The sequence below is a fragment of the Neopelma chrysocephalum genome, unplaced genomic scaffold (assembly GCF_003984885.1).
Source record: "Neopelma chrysocephalum unplaced genomic scaffold, ASM398488v2 Primary Assembly neopelma1_85, whole genome shotgun sequence".
NCBI lineage: Eukaryota > Metazoa > Chordata > Aves > Passeriformes > Pipridae > Neopelma > Neopelma chrysocephalum.
The window spans coordinates 5,598,375-5,613,452 of record NW_020897747.1 but is presented as its reverse complement, the minus strand read 5'-3'; the positions used below and the strand labels follow the sequence as shown (position 1 = coordinate 5,613,452).

Here is a 15,078-nt window from a genome sequence, read left to right as displayed (position 1 = left end):
TGGGGACAGTTAAAGAGGCTGTTAGAACCTGATGAATAAAAATGGGTTAACAGGTTGGCGGAAAGTACCAGCCATGCCTGATGGTTGGCTGAGCTCGGTGTTCTCACAATGCATAAAATGTCTAATTTGCCACTTATAGATCTTAAAAAAGAAAATGTAGCATATGTTTTGTATATATGTATGAAATCAAGGAGTCCGGCCCCTGTACCCCAGGAAATTCAACTGTTTTTCCTTGGTGGAGCGGTTGAGGGAAAAGGGGAGGTGATGGAAATGATTTCTCGGGTTTGACTGAAGACAACTTGTACTCAAAGACTGAGAGGATGAAAGAGGAAAGAAATAAACAATTGCTATTTTATTTATTAACTTACTTTCATGTTAGAAGACAAAGGCAAGAGGAAGACCCATCGCTGCTCAGTGGTGGGAAAGGGTCAGAGCAAGGCGGTTGTTTCCGTATGAATTTGCACACCAGCCCTCAAAGGGGGGTATTGTGTCCCTGTCCCAGCTCCCCGCCTGCCCCACAGTGTAGTGACTGCTCTGAAGTTCAGTTCTTCTGCTAGGCTAGAAGAGGAATTGTGGATTGTGGCTGTTATGCTCTATTTTAAAAATGAGGCTGATAGTCTGGATTTTACTTTCTGGTTTGTAACCTGGTAAATGGCGAGATTCCCAATGAGGTGCTCTTAAATGAAACTTCCCTTTGAGATTTCTGTATGTGAAAAATGCACTATATGATAACAAAATGTAATTCAATTAAAAAATCTGAAAAAGAGTTCAAGAAACTGAATGTTGTGTCAATACTCTAAGTGTACAGTATATTCCAGTAATATTCTAAAGCCTACCAGAAGTCAGTCATCTCTTTCTTCTGTTTTACAGGTCAACTACATTACTAGAAAGAAGGAGAGCTGTGGAAAAAATCAAGGTACCTAAAACATTTTACTGTCTGAATTCTTGGCTGTGTTCTTGCTGATCATTTAGTGTAATGATTTTAAGGGGGGACAGGGAACTGAATCGGAAATTGGCACTTTGAAAGTGGTTTTATTAAAAAGTACAGACAAAAAAACCTTTCGCAATAATCTCTTTAATGTTGCACAGAATACTTCTGTGGGATGAAATTGTACCTCAGCTTTGGGGAGTGTGCAAGAGTCTGAACAGTACTGCATAATATTTGCTCTAAATATGTAAGGGAACTGCATACGCATAAGGATAACAAGGTGACCTGCTGGTTCCAGCCACAGTGAGGTGGATATTTCCTATTTGTACAGTGGGATGCATGGACCAGTTGATAAGTATCATCAAAGCTTGCAGCTTTGACATTCTTCACAGTAGTTAGCAGACTTTGCACACCAGTTAACTTTTATATGTACAGTTCTTAAAGATGCAAAAGGAAGAGTATGAAGGTGGCAGAACCTGGGCAGCAGCCTGTGTTTTACAAATGAGGAGCTGAGGATTTTTTAATACCTTTTTCAGACACTGCTATTATGTCTTACAAGTGTTCCTGTGGTATAGATAGTATATATTGTGTTATGTTCTTCATTTTTATAATAATAGGCAGCAAGCATTCTTACAGTGCAGACTTTTAGGGATTTGGGTGCCTAATCTCTTATCTGAAGTACTTTTTGTCTGCCACTCTTGTCTGTAGCTCCTCAGGCCTAGATTAAAATAAGACAGTGTTATAACTTGCGTTTTCATGCCTGTTATGTAACTAAAAAACTATATTAAAATAATCCTGTTGCTAGCACTTGGATTTTTTTTTTTAGTTGGAGAAACTTTCTTTCCTTTATTTGCTGTGAAATATTACCTGTGAAATGCTATACGTACCTTGCAAATGGAATGCTGTGAGGCAGAAGCAAGGAAGGAGTAAAAATATTACTGTTTCATTGAAATGTGAAGACAATGGCTTTGATCAATAAAAGCTGACTTTATACTTCTGTGCACTTCAAATTGAGGGGTGCTGAGCTGCCTTCTTCCACTAAGAGTGCATCGAATTATTACTGTAAACTCTAGCACTTTCTGTCCTGTCAATGTTAAGTTTCCATATTTGTAGCTGTATAGGTTGCATGTGCCACACCTGCAAGAGCAGTTAGCTACAGATGAGACTACAGTTTATATGGAATTAATTTCTCAAATTGCTACTATTAGTACAGATTTAGAAACTGGTTATATCAAGCATTTGTCTTTGCGATTGAGGGAAAAAGTAACGGGTGTTTTTGTTTGGTGTCTTGAAGAGTGTGGGAACTGAAAAGAAAGGACAGAGAAACTTACAGTGCTGGTAAAAGAAATGAAATGTGTTCAGTTCTTGACCTGTTGATGGGTAGTTATGCTTACATTGCAGGCGAAACAGAACTACTCAGGTCTGTAATTTGGACAGAATTGAAAATACAGGAGAGAAATCCTGTCCAAGAGCAAAACCGGCGATATTGGCAGTGTTCATCCATAATGCCTTTCATTTCAAGAAACAGGGTAGTTTCCTGGTCCTTTGACTGTTCCTTTAAGATCGCTCAGATGATTGGTTTCACCTTTAAATTGAGGTCTTCTGTGATGCTTGGGGTATTTAAAATATAAGATGTTTTCCTGGGATCTTGGGAGAATGCTATACATGGAGTCCCAATGTGGCTGCATTCCCTGCAGTGCTGGACTGGCCTCCCCTGTAGGCTCCTGTTAAGATGAGAAGCTGGCATAAAGCATAAAAAGGAATTAATGTGTGGCTGGAAAAAAGATGCAAGGGAGTCAGACATTTTATCTGGCGTCTCCAGTGCTGAAGGAGAGGTTTCTCTCTCTTTGCTCATTTTAGACAAGAGATTTCACTCTAGACGTTCCTTGCCCCTCACTGTGCAGAACCTGTCAGATCCTTTTCCTGACACTTTCTCCCTCAGAAGGAGTTCAAAAGAGATTTTTCCCAATTGCAAAAGGAACCAGACATGGCCTTTCTTACTAACCCTGCATTTGAAGCATTGATAAGTAACATGTGGCTGGCTCCAAACTGCTGACTTTCCCAGCCATTTAAGAAAACACTGTTAGGAGTCCGGTTTTAAAAGAAACTATAGGATTGTTCTTCCTTCTTTGCAATTGCTCTTTTGTGTAATGTATCCCAAGAGTTTTGATTCTTTTCTGTCTGAAGCAGTCAGAATTCACTACTGTCTTTCTGATTAACACATATTGAAAAGAAATGTCAAATTTTTAAAGCTTTTCCATATGGGAAGGGTTTCTTTTTTCATAATCTGTGTCACACTGTTTAAGCTGTAACATTTTTTTCTTTAATGCCTTTGGATCATCATTGTTTGGAAGTACCCTAGTAGAAAGAAAAATATTATTTTTAAAACTTGAGACTGAGTAAGAGGAGCCTGGAATTGAAATCTACTGTCTTGCATAATTGTTTAAACCTGCTACACAGTTTGGCAAAGGTACAAACTGAGAGGTCTTTTCCATAAAATGTGGTTGGGGCTTCATCTTCAAAGACAGGGTATGCCTGAGGACAAGTTCTAGTCCTTTTAATAAGGATAGAGCTCACTTGAAAGGCAAGGCTGAAGATGAAGAAGAATGTGTAACCTGGGGGATTGATCTATTCAATAACAGCAATCTGATGCATCCCATTATAATGATGGGAGAACATGGTAAAGCAATTGCCTTTTTCTTTCCTGCTTTGTCTAGGGAACAGTCTAAAGTAAATTGTTCAAAAATGCAGTAAGATGCAAGATTAATCTAAATCTGTTTTTAAATCTATCACCTGAGTTAATTTTTTTCTTTTAAAAATAATAGTAAAACTCTCAAGCCCTCCTTGAAATACACAGAGTGTGACTGCATTACCCCATACCATTTAACCTGGTTAAATAAAATTCAGTGTTCTTTTGGCTCCTGGGCATCTGTGCTTCCTTCAGGTTCTGCTGTCCCACATTGTTTATGTGAGGAAGTTCAGTCCTTGAACTATTAAAACATTCAAGGGACTTGTTGGGGCTGTTTTCTGAAACCGTCTCACAAAACTCTTAAAATTCAGCAAGTTTATAAAGTTGATTTCTTTTTCCTAATACAGTTTTAGTGCCTCTCTGTCATATGAAGCACATTTCTGAACCCCAGGTAGCATTACTCATTTTGCTAGAAATTAAGACTTTTAAAATCCCCTTACTCATAATACTGAGGAAGAGGTCGAACTAGGGCAAAGCAGGACAGTTACTAAAGTATTTTTGCATGTTACCAATGTAGAGTTGACCCAAACTTTTGTCTGTGCCCTACTAAAAGTGTCAGCCTGTACTGTCCCATTCCTCCCCTTCCCGCACACATGCATGGTATAAGGGCATACCTGTTTTGCACACTGGATGTAGCAGCTCTGGTGAAGGTCATGTTCCTAATTAGTCTGCTGTACTTTTGGTGCTTTTGAGCTGCTGGGCTTTCTAATCCTTGAGAGGGGCTAGATGTTGTTTGTGGAACTATTTGAAACATGCCCTTGAGTGCTTCCCCCCCCTCCTCAGTGCGTCTTTCAACACGTCCATCTCCATGTTCCTGCCAGCCCTCACCCTCCCAGTCCAGCAAGGAGGAATTGGGATGAACATTGGCTCGAAATCCCTTTAGGCACACTAATTCCTAGGTTTGAGCAAGGGAAACTGTTAATAAGTGTTTACTTATGGATGTACAGGAGTTTCATGCAAACATAGAGGAATTGTCTTCTCTGTCTTCTAGTCTGCTACTAGCCCTATGGAACCATACTTCAGCATCCTAGAGGCCTGGGACCCTCTGGTTTAATGTGGTTTCATTGTCCTCTCTGAGCCCCATTGCTGGAGTCAGCTTCTTATTTTGGGCAGTTTTTTAATTGGGGCTGATTACGTCCCCCCAGGTGGGGCTCTTCAAATGTCAGTGTAGATAATCCTGTCTGCATGAATGATGAAGCAGAATATATGATACAACTGTATTTCTGCCTTAAATGCCTGTTTCCAGTAAATATTCAAAAAAAGAAGTTGGCCTTGCAGTCTGATAACAAAACCAAAATTAAATGCAGAGTTGGGCTCATGCACATTTCATGAAATCATGTAATCTGATACCTCGTTCCCCACAGTGAATCAGTTTGAAGCTTTTTTATTCCTAGCATGGGAAGCTTTAATGCATAAAAGTCTGAGTCTTTGACTTAATCTTCTCACTAGATATTTGCAGTAGCAAACAGTAATATTGGTTCATACTGTACCTGCACTCTACATTTTTCTCATACAGAGTGGAAAAAGATAACCGTGCTCATCATGAAGATGATTGTATTTTTCTGGAGTCCTGCATTTGTTGGACTTTTTCTTTCCTGTTGAGGTGAAGAAACTTTCTGGAACTCAGTCCCTGTTTGCTTGGCTGGTCTCAGCCTTGTCCAGTATGGATAATGGCTGTATCTCCTGACAGTATGGAGGCTGTAACTCCTCCACTTCTCCAGCTTTCCCTGCTGGTGGTAGTGCTCATGCTGAACTGAGCTGTTCACTGTGACCACTTGCACCAAAGCACTGGAGCTCTGCCCAGATACTCATAAACAAATGAAATATATTGTGGGATATATATTGTGCAATCTAAAGTAATCAAAGAGAATTAAAAAAAAGACAAAAGGAGATCCTATTCAACATTTCTACAGTTGTTGCCTTTCTCCTGGAAAAAAAACACTTGCTTTGTGTGTAGCTCCTTTCTTTGATACATGTGTGAAAGAGCTGGGGGTTTGTTGATTGTGTTTTTAATTATTATTTTAAAAACACCATAATTTTCAGTATAGATTGCTGTTACAAAATAGAACCTGGTTCTCTGTAACCTCAGCATCAAGCTGATGATTGTCTTGTCTCAAAAGAGCCAAACCCAAAGTTTCTGTAGTATAATCAGACTAAGCTTGAGCACTTGCACTGTCTGTCTCACTGTGATAGAAACCTGGAGTAGCTTAGTAGTTGAGGATGAGGAAGTTTTATAATTAAAACAGAAAAACATCACTTTCAGAATTGCTGCTCCTGCTATGATCCACAGCAATGAGGAAAGCTTATTCAAATTCCTACAGCCTTTTAAAACATGATTAGGGTGCTTGAAGCGAAGATCCTGCTTCCTCAGGCATGCTGCTAATCCTTGAGTTTGTACAGAATTTCTGTAACTATGGCTTCTGGTGTGGATTGAGGAAAGAGACATTCAGCCTTTCCCAGACAGCATAGCTTTTGAAGGTGTTATTTTAATAATGTTAAAATCCTGAGTTGTTGCTGCTGCTTTTTTTTTATTCTTTTCCCACTGTTTTGGGGTGGGGGTTTTTTTGTTTGTTTATTTCCTGTGAGTGCCTGAAATGGGTTGAAGGGTTTTGGATTGGTGTTTGCCATTTTCCCTTTCCAATGCCTCTCTCATGGAAACAGTTTGCTGGCAGCAAAGTTTCTGTATCTCATTCCCTGTCAAATTCCTCAGTCTGTGTGATAAAGGAGTTTCATGAGAGGCAGGAAGAGGAGGAGGACAGCATTCATGTAAAGCCTCTGATTGCAGCAGGGGCAGAGGAGCTTGGTGGACACCTCCAGGAGGAGGAATTGTAAGGGAGTGTGTGTTGCCGAGCATGGCAAAGAAGCACTGGAGCTCTGGGGTTCACCAAACAAAAAATTGTCCTTTTCCAGTTGATGCAAGCAGACTGTTAAAAGTTAATAGTACAGATTGTGTTACCAACTCCAGTTAATTATGAATTAATGAAGAACAGCTCTACAGAGATGGGTTGATGTAATTATTCAGTTGATTGTGACATGGTAATCAGATTTTTAGATCTTCTTATTTGATGCTGGAGTACCAGCTGAAAATAATATTCAAAATTACAGACTGGCATATTTTAAATGATTCAGCTTCTAACTACAAAAGAACAGATCTAGCTTAAAATTAAATATTTTTTGGAAAAAGGTAAACTCATTCTATTTTGCTAACATTATAACTATTAATGAAGTGGGTTTAAATGTGTCACCCTATCTCTATCTCATTGTACTTAATTTTTTTAATTGCTCCTTAGTTTAGCAATAAGTCTGTCCCTGATGGCTTAAAAATGCTGAATATTTGTGAGCATAAAAAAATGTGGATAGATGTGCACTAACTCATCACTGTGTCTTTACCGTGGAGATTGTTGGATTTTATCTGGTTTGACTTTATTCGTAAGCTGAGTAGAGTGAATGAAGAATATATGTTTAAAAATTGAATTTTTTTCTGAAGTGGTTATAAGCCTTGAAACTCTCCCACTCAATAACGATTTAATAATTGCAACAACAGCCTGTGTTTTTAGGATTTTTTCTCCCCTTCACTCGTTGAACTATATTCAGAAATTACAAGGTCCTTAACAAATATTGATATTTAGAAAGTCAGTTTAATAAACATACAGCTTTTTGTTTCCCCTCTGCTGAATCTGGATTTACTTAACAGTTCAGTTGTAGTACCATGAAGATTTTCTGTCTGCTAATGACCTGTGACTCTTCATAGAGAAGACTCTGTTAAATGTGGAACTAGTTTTAAGATTCAACTTTGTTGTGTACCTTGCTGGGTCAGGTTAAAACAGTGTCAGCCGAGTTCTTTGCAGCTCATGCTCCTCTTAATTCTGCTTCTTCTGAAGGGCTTATACTGTTAACTGAGACTCACCAACACTCCAGTCTCTGCTGGTTATCAGCATGGAGTGCCAGGAAGTGTGATTTGTGTTGTGTCATCTTTAGGCTGAGGAGAGACTTGGTTGAAGGGGGATGGGGTAAAACAATCACTAACAAAGCATGGAAGTCTGATTTCTTTATGCTCTGCATTCAGGAACTGTTTTCCAGTGGTCAGCAGTTGCTGTTATTGCCCAATGTCTACCCCTTAATGTAGAGATATGGAGGGTTTCATGTCAAGTGGTTCAGTTTGAAGCTTATCTATACAAGTAATTGGAGTAACCTCTAATTCTCTTAATTTTGAATTCAATTTATTCACATTTTTTGGATAAACAGTAGTGCAGCTACACAAATCAGTAAGTGAACTGCTGAATTAGATGTGTTTATTCTCCATAGCAATAGACATAGATTGTAACTTTAGATTGAGTTAATTCTTCTAATAAGCTAAAGCATCAAGCCCCCAAATATTACAATTTAACAGCAACAGAACAAGCCTCTTTGCATTCTGTTTGCAGTCTTTGAATGTGTGTACCTTAAAAAAAAAGTTACAAAACACATGGTATTATGAAACATTGTAACACATGGTATTATGAAACATTGTAACTCACAAGAGGCCCAGTCGTGGTTGTAATACATTGAACAAGTCACCCTGGTGTTCGGAGCAGCAACCTGCTCCCATGAAGGTACGGAAGGAGGTAAATCTGTGAGTGTTTCCAAAGGCTGCTGATACCACTCTCAGGCTTGTAGAAGTCAGTGACTTCAGAAAGCATCAGTGTTGCTTTAAAGATGCATTGGCAACCGGGATCTGGAATAGCAAAGCTGTTCTTACCTGGCTCCCAATAATATACTTGTATGATTAAAGTTCACTGGTCACATCTGAACTGGTGAACTGAACCCTGCAATTCTCCTGCCAGCCTCTTGCCTTTGCTAGTCATAAAAGTGAGAATGCTTGTTATAGGGAAGTTGGAGCTTGGAGGTAGTAAAGTGTCTCTTTAAAGACTGAATTAGAAGTTGGATAAAATGTATACCCATCTATCAAAGACTTCAAACTTTTTGTTGTTGCTACTTTTTGTTTTTAAGAGGTAAGGAGGGTTTCAAAGCAGATTTCAGCAATCTCTTAGCAACGAGGAACCATCTTTCTAAAGTTGAAGTTTCCTCTGAAGAAAATAGAAAGGGGAAAAAAAACCCTCTCACAAATTAAATTTTAAAGTATAATAAGTCTGGCCAGAAGATATTCTGAGAAACGATTTGCTAAAGATACCAGAGCCTACAATAAATCATTTAAATTGAATCATTTCGAGTACATCAGAAATGGACATCCTGCCAGACAGACTGGAGAGCTGATAGATGCCTGAAGTGTAAAAGAAATACACGAAGAAGATAAGCCACAGAACAAAAGCTAAATATTTTTTACCCAAATTGACTTTCCTGAGAGATTTTAATGCAGGAACTTCACTTCGTAGGTGATATTTTGAGGATTGGTCTCAAATTGAAATGTTGGTATAAAAGACTTTTAGAACATTAAAAAAATATAGCAAATTGCCAGGAGTTGATAACATTTGTCCAAGAGATCTTATAGTAACTCCCTGTGACAACACTGACCTAGCAACTGTGATCTGTTACTTATGGCGGCTGTGAGATCAGAGGCAGGAAAATAGGTGAACACAATTTCAATATATTAAAAGCATTCCAGAAATAGTCAGGGTACCACAGACCAGCAGGTCTGTACAGGCAAGTTGGTGTGTTTCATTAGGAACAAAGACCACAGAATTGGTAAACACGTGGGCATATACAGTTTATCTCAGTATTTGAGGAAAATATTTGTTCGTTTCAAATAGATGACCTTTAGCCTTAGGGTGGGACATGCAGTTATTTAGCTTTCTTCTTTCTCCTCATCTTCAGCTTGTGGAATTGAACTTGCTGTTGGTGTCAAATGCAAAAAAACCCACTAATTTGTTCTGTAATCATGTAACTTTGTGAAAAAGATACTTATTTAACAGCCAGAAACAGTATACTATACCACAGTGTAACTTTGTGTTAAATTAGATGTATGTCAATAAATAGCTGGATAATAAATAAATATTATTAATAATAAATACAAATAATAAATATTTAATAGGAAATGGTGGACTGAAATTAACTGTCTGGCATCAAGCACACTAAATGACCTGTATGTAGTCAAAATCTATGACTGCTGACATACGTTAATTTAGATGTGAATGTTTATTCAGTTTTGGTCAAGTTCTGGCCACAAGATTTAAATGAAACTTAGTTTGTGGTGAATGGGGCGTGGACATTAACTAGATTCCTATGAAATCTGCCAAGTCTGAATTTTATCCTGTCTTCATGCGTGGTTGGCACATGTGAGACTGGATGTGCGTGACTCTTTTTTTTTTACATTGCTGATAACACACGCTTCTTGGTAAGAAGATACAAAATAAATAAGGTAAGGTGTCATCTTGCCATCAGATCCTGGGCTTCAGGAAAAAAAGATTCTTTGGGCTAATAGTGGCTTCAGGCTGTTTTATGGGACAGCCTCTGTAAGGTGTCTAACTTTGCATGTAGACCGAATACAGTTTTTTTTCTCCTACTTATCATCCTAAGCAGAAAGAACTTGCATTTCACCAACTGTGTAGAAAGTTGCTGATGACCTGTGGATATTTGAAAAGCTAAGTAACTGTGGGGGAAAGACCCCACCTTAATACTGATTTGTGTGAAACATTTAATACCTTATGATGATGAAATAACTTTAAAGTGAAACAGATTTACTAGACCAGCCAGAAGGCCTTCACCTACAACTGTACATCAGGTGGTACATCAGCTTTGTACCAGTTTTGTACCAAAGAATTACAAAATGAGTGGAGATTACTAGAAAGGTCAGGTTACTTCCATGGAAATATTTTCTTTGGCCAAATCTGTTCTTCAGGCTTTGGGAATGTGCAGATAAACTTATGGTATTCTCTTTAAAGCATAAAACACCAAGTTTGCACCATTGTTAGTTTGCACATGTGTCATATGGAAGAAAGCATATGTTTGTAGGTGGGTACTGATAAGCTTGTATGATTTAGAAAAGTATTCAAAAATCCTTTCATCATCACTGTAACTTAGTGTTGCATGTTTGTCATGAATCATGCTAATTAAGCCCCAGATCATCTAGCTGTCATATAAGGACAGGAGCTTAAATTAGCTTTTACCAAACACATTTTAGTGCAGTACATCCAATACATTTCACTGCAATAAACTCTTTGTTGCCATGAGTGTAGCAAGGTGCTTAGAGTAGGCTGATGAATGCAAGGGCTTTGTTGTTGCTTTGACTCAACTTTAACCATGATTTCTAGTATAAAGGAGTACTTTGTTTATTTACATGTCATGCTAACATGAAATGTAAAGACTCTAGCACCATATTGATGTCCAGAAATGTGAGTTGTGTAATGCATTTTCTAACTTTTTGGCTCGTTTTTCTTTCTTGACAGCAATAATAAAATACAGAAGACAGTCTTTGAGATGTACATTAGCTTCAAGCACTTAGTGAGAGTAGGAGAGAAAGCATTATTATTGAATTAAAAATCTTTTACGGAACTTGTTAAACACTATTTTCTATTAAGCTTGTTTGCTTTGCTAACCCCATGGATGAACATTTTCCTAATCAAGTACATTTGTATTTTGATCACAAACCCAATAAAATTTGTCTGCTACATTTCCCCCCTTCCTCGTTCCTTCACTTTTTCTCCTTCATTATCCCCTAGATGTTGACATTTTATTTCTTTATATTTTTTAAGGAATTGGTCATATATTTTCGCTTAATGATTGTTATGTTGGCAGCTCCTGCACTTGGTATTCCAAAAGCTTGTTTGTGCCTGGTGACAGTTTCTCACAGCATATTTTAGTCCACACTCACACTGTTGCCAGATCTTGGTATTTACTTGGCACCATGAGGTTCTCATTTTATACTGTGTTGTATCCCAGTACCATGAATTAGTCTGTAATATGTGTTGTTGACTTGGGCAATGTAAAATACTCCTTTGCCTCTGGTTAACGGGATGCATAGGAAAGTGTACTACCCATCCTGCATGTGAATTTTAAGAATTTAAAGAGTAGACCCTTGTTTTAAAATCTGCCATTTATCGTTTTTTTTCCCCTTGGTTATTAATATAGTTAAGTGATCTCTTCATACACATTTCCTTCATCTTGCATGTAGCTTGTTATTGTTTTAGAGCAGCACGTGTCTTGCATAACTTGAGGTGTCTGCAATATGGATGTCTACTTGTGGATTATGTGCCTCTATTGGAATCACTGTAAGCCTGTGGTGCAGGCAGTGAAGTCTAGAATATTATGCACCTCATCCGAAAGAGAGAGCTTAATTAGATAGTGAATTCAAATGTTATGTAATTGTCTAAAGTTAGGCAAAAAAAAAAAAATCGCACTTCAGGACCTAATGAATTCACAAATACAAATGTTGAACAGGAAGGTGTTAAGTTTCAGTAGTTCGTACATAATATGGATGATAAATGAAAACTGTTACTTTAGGACTTAGGAATTTTCCTTTCAGACTGGGAACTTTCAGACATTGAGCAACTTTGTTCCTGATTCAGATTTTGGAGAGAGAAAAACATAAGTCATCCCAAATGACTCACAAATTATTTAACCATAAAGTATGAACTCCTCTTGCAAGTTCAGATGGCACTGTTTATCCTTAACCATTATGTAATATAAGCATTTCTAGGCATTTCAGGGATTATTCTAACATATGTGTTCATGTTCAGCATAAGTTAAGCAACTTCCTTGTGTTGCGGCTGGATGTGAAAACTGGGGACTTTCTAAACCCCTTTTACATTCTTTTAGTGTGAAATTCTTTGCTGTGTAGCAAATCTGAGAAGTGTGTGCCACTTAGACTCACATGGAAGTAGTAGTGAGGTGTTATTTTGGAATACAAGTGGTATACAGGCTTGGAGCCCTCTCTGCATCCAAATTTTAGCCTTAGTCAGTGAAATTTATCTCAAGCTTGAAACATCATGCCTAAATTTAAATGGTAAATCTTTAAGAGCAGAATAATCGTGATTTCTGGGACACATCTTCCATGCTTTTAAGCAATACATAGATCCTGGATATATTTGCTGCACAAGAAAGAATTTTTCTCTGGAGAAGTAGCAAACAGAGAAGAGACTAGTCAGCAAAGAGTTGAGTTTAGTTAACAGTTGGCATGTGTACACTTGTGTGATTTCTGTTTGTAGCACTCAGCTGAGTTTCACTGATGCAGTGAAATTTACTCTGTTACCACTTTTAACATCTCTCAATATTTTCACAGTCTTCTATCAAAATATTGCTGAAAGCAGCCTGAGAAAAAATTTTGAAATTAATAACTAATACCCATTCTACTAAGTATGGGTGGGGTGAGACTAATTTCTGAACTATGTAGTTTTTCTAAGGCATCAACAGCACTGTCACCATTCCCTACTTTACTGAAATATCTTCCGTTTTGAGGTAGGTCTATTAAAGCCTTTAATCCTTCTTTTAGTTTAAAAACCTCTCTATGTTCTGCTGTTTAAGATTAATTTTGCCTTGTGTTGTCCAGTATTTAGGATAAGTAATATAATACTTTGTATTGCAGCACTTCACATGAAAAGAACTAACAGTCTTGGAGAAGTGGCCTCTGTACCTTGAAGATCTTGGTGTTGCTCAGTGTGATGTGATGGGTCGATCAACTGCAGAAACTTTCTATGCATGTTTCTAGTATATGAGAAACTCAGTTTTTACTGTGGCAGACAATAAGCAATGTAAGAAATCATCCCCCAATGGATTTGCTCAGTGTTAAGCAGATAAAAGTGAAATGGTGGGAAGAATGATGAGTGCTGTTCTTGCTTTCAAGGAGCAGTGGAGCTGTTCGTGCAGAAATATAGTGAGATTGCTTGCAGTCAAAATTGTGCTATTCTTCTGATTTAACAAAATTGTGCTGCTTCTGTTTACCTGTTATTGAGTCACTGGTTCCAAGGGAGAAAAAAAGACATGGTATTTTAAGCCATTTGTACAAATTCATACTTTTCAGTCAACCGTAGGATTTGATTTACTTTCCTTGGGAAACTGTAAATTACTGAAAGTCCTCTGCTTTTGTATTTTCTGAGTGATAACACTGCCTGCTTGTATAGCTTTTGTGGAGATGATACCAATCTTCCAGAAGCATAGCTCTACATTGTAGAGATTCTTTTTAAAAAAGGTAACATTTAAATACTTCATCAATCTTGTTTGACAGAAGGATGTTGTTCTCACGTTTTTTTCATTACTGTATGGACACAATATCACAGTCTTGTTCTGTAGAATATTATTCTTTCCACAGACTGGGATGCAAACTTTTAGTTTGAGCAGACTCAGTTTATTCAGCAAAACACACGAGCTGGTACTTCAGTCTGCATCTTTGTAAAGGGATTAGCTCTGATAGTTACTTCTTGCCTCAGGTACTGTAATTGAAAGTGGCTGAGTGAAGATGATTTCTAATAGTGTCATTCTTCCTAATACCTGTGCAGTTTGAGATGATTGAGTGGTCCAGCCAATGAAAAGGTGACCTGCTGCTACTAAAGATCGAAGAAGTCAAAGGAGCTCTTTTTAACTGGTGGTGTTGGGGCTGAAGAAAAAAACACCAGTAATATATATTAGAAGAGTCTTGCCGTGTGTGGCTTTACCCAGCAAAAAGGAATCCATATGGATGATTTGGAATTTTTAAATTGGGGTTGGCTTGGGTAAAGGGAGGTAAAAAACCCATTAGTTTTGTTGTTTTAAATATATTATAGGAAAAAACGACCTATTTGTGTAACCTGGTTCGTTTATTTAAGTGGGATGAAATTTCCAGGTGCTCAGCAGGGTGGGGTTTGTTGATGTTACTGATAGCATCCTCCTTTTATGTACTCTGTGCCTTTCCTGAAATCCCAAGGGTGGCATGAGGTGATTTCATTCATAAGAAAGAAAGGGCTGAAATCTGCCTTAAGTTCTGGAGCTTCAGGGGTGCAATAATTACCAATAAGTAGTAATTACTTACCAAGAAGTCTTACTCTGGCATAGATGAAACCATGTCTCTATAGCAACTTTGTTGGGAAAGCGTGATCCCAAGTAAAAGTGACAGCTTTCGTAAAGTGCCCCCAAATCTACCTGTCTGACATCAGCCAGTGTAAAACCACCTTGGCAGAGCTGATGTAGATATGGGGGTTTCTGAGGCCATCCCACCCTGTCTCTGCCAGTATGACAGTCCTGTCCATCCTGCAAGCTGAGCCTGGCTTTGCTGGCAGCTCCCCGTCCTCCCCCTCTGCCGCCCTCTACCCCAGATAACTTTATCCTCATATCACAGATACTCAGCGCTCCGGTCTGGATTTCATTTCTTCTTCCTCAGCTCCGTGTGATCTCGCGCGCATTCCTGACGTGTTACCAACAGCCCACGGCTCTGAAAGTGCCAGATCAGCTTTCAATGGCAAAAGCTCAGAGGGGAAGCAGGCTGGTTCCTCCATGA

General features: G+C 38.3%; 1 protein-coding gene across 3 annotated transcripts in view; it reads left to right on the top strand.

The window, feature by feature from the left end:
• Nucleotides 1-870: 870 nt before the first annotated feature.
• Nucleotides 871-15,078, top strand: part of ADD3 (adducin 3) — a 64,904-nt gene continuing 50,696 nt past the window's right edge. For all 3 annotated transcript variants that reach the window (XM_027692119.1, XM_027692115.1, XM_027692118.1), the window contains exon 1: nt 871-916. The gene's annotated coding sequence lies outside the window, so the exon portion shown is untranslated. The remainder of the gene's footprint in view (nt 917-15,078) is intronic.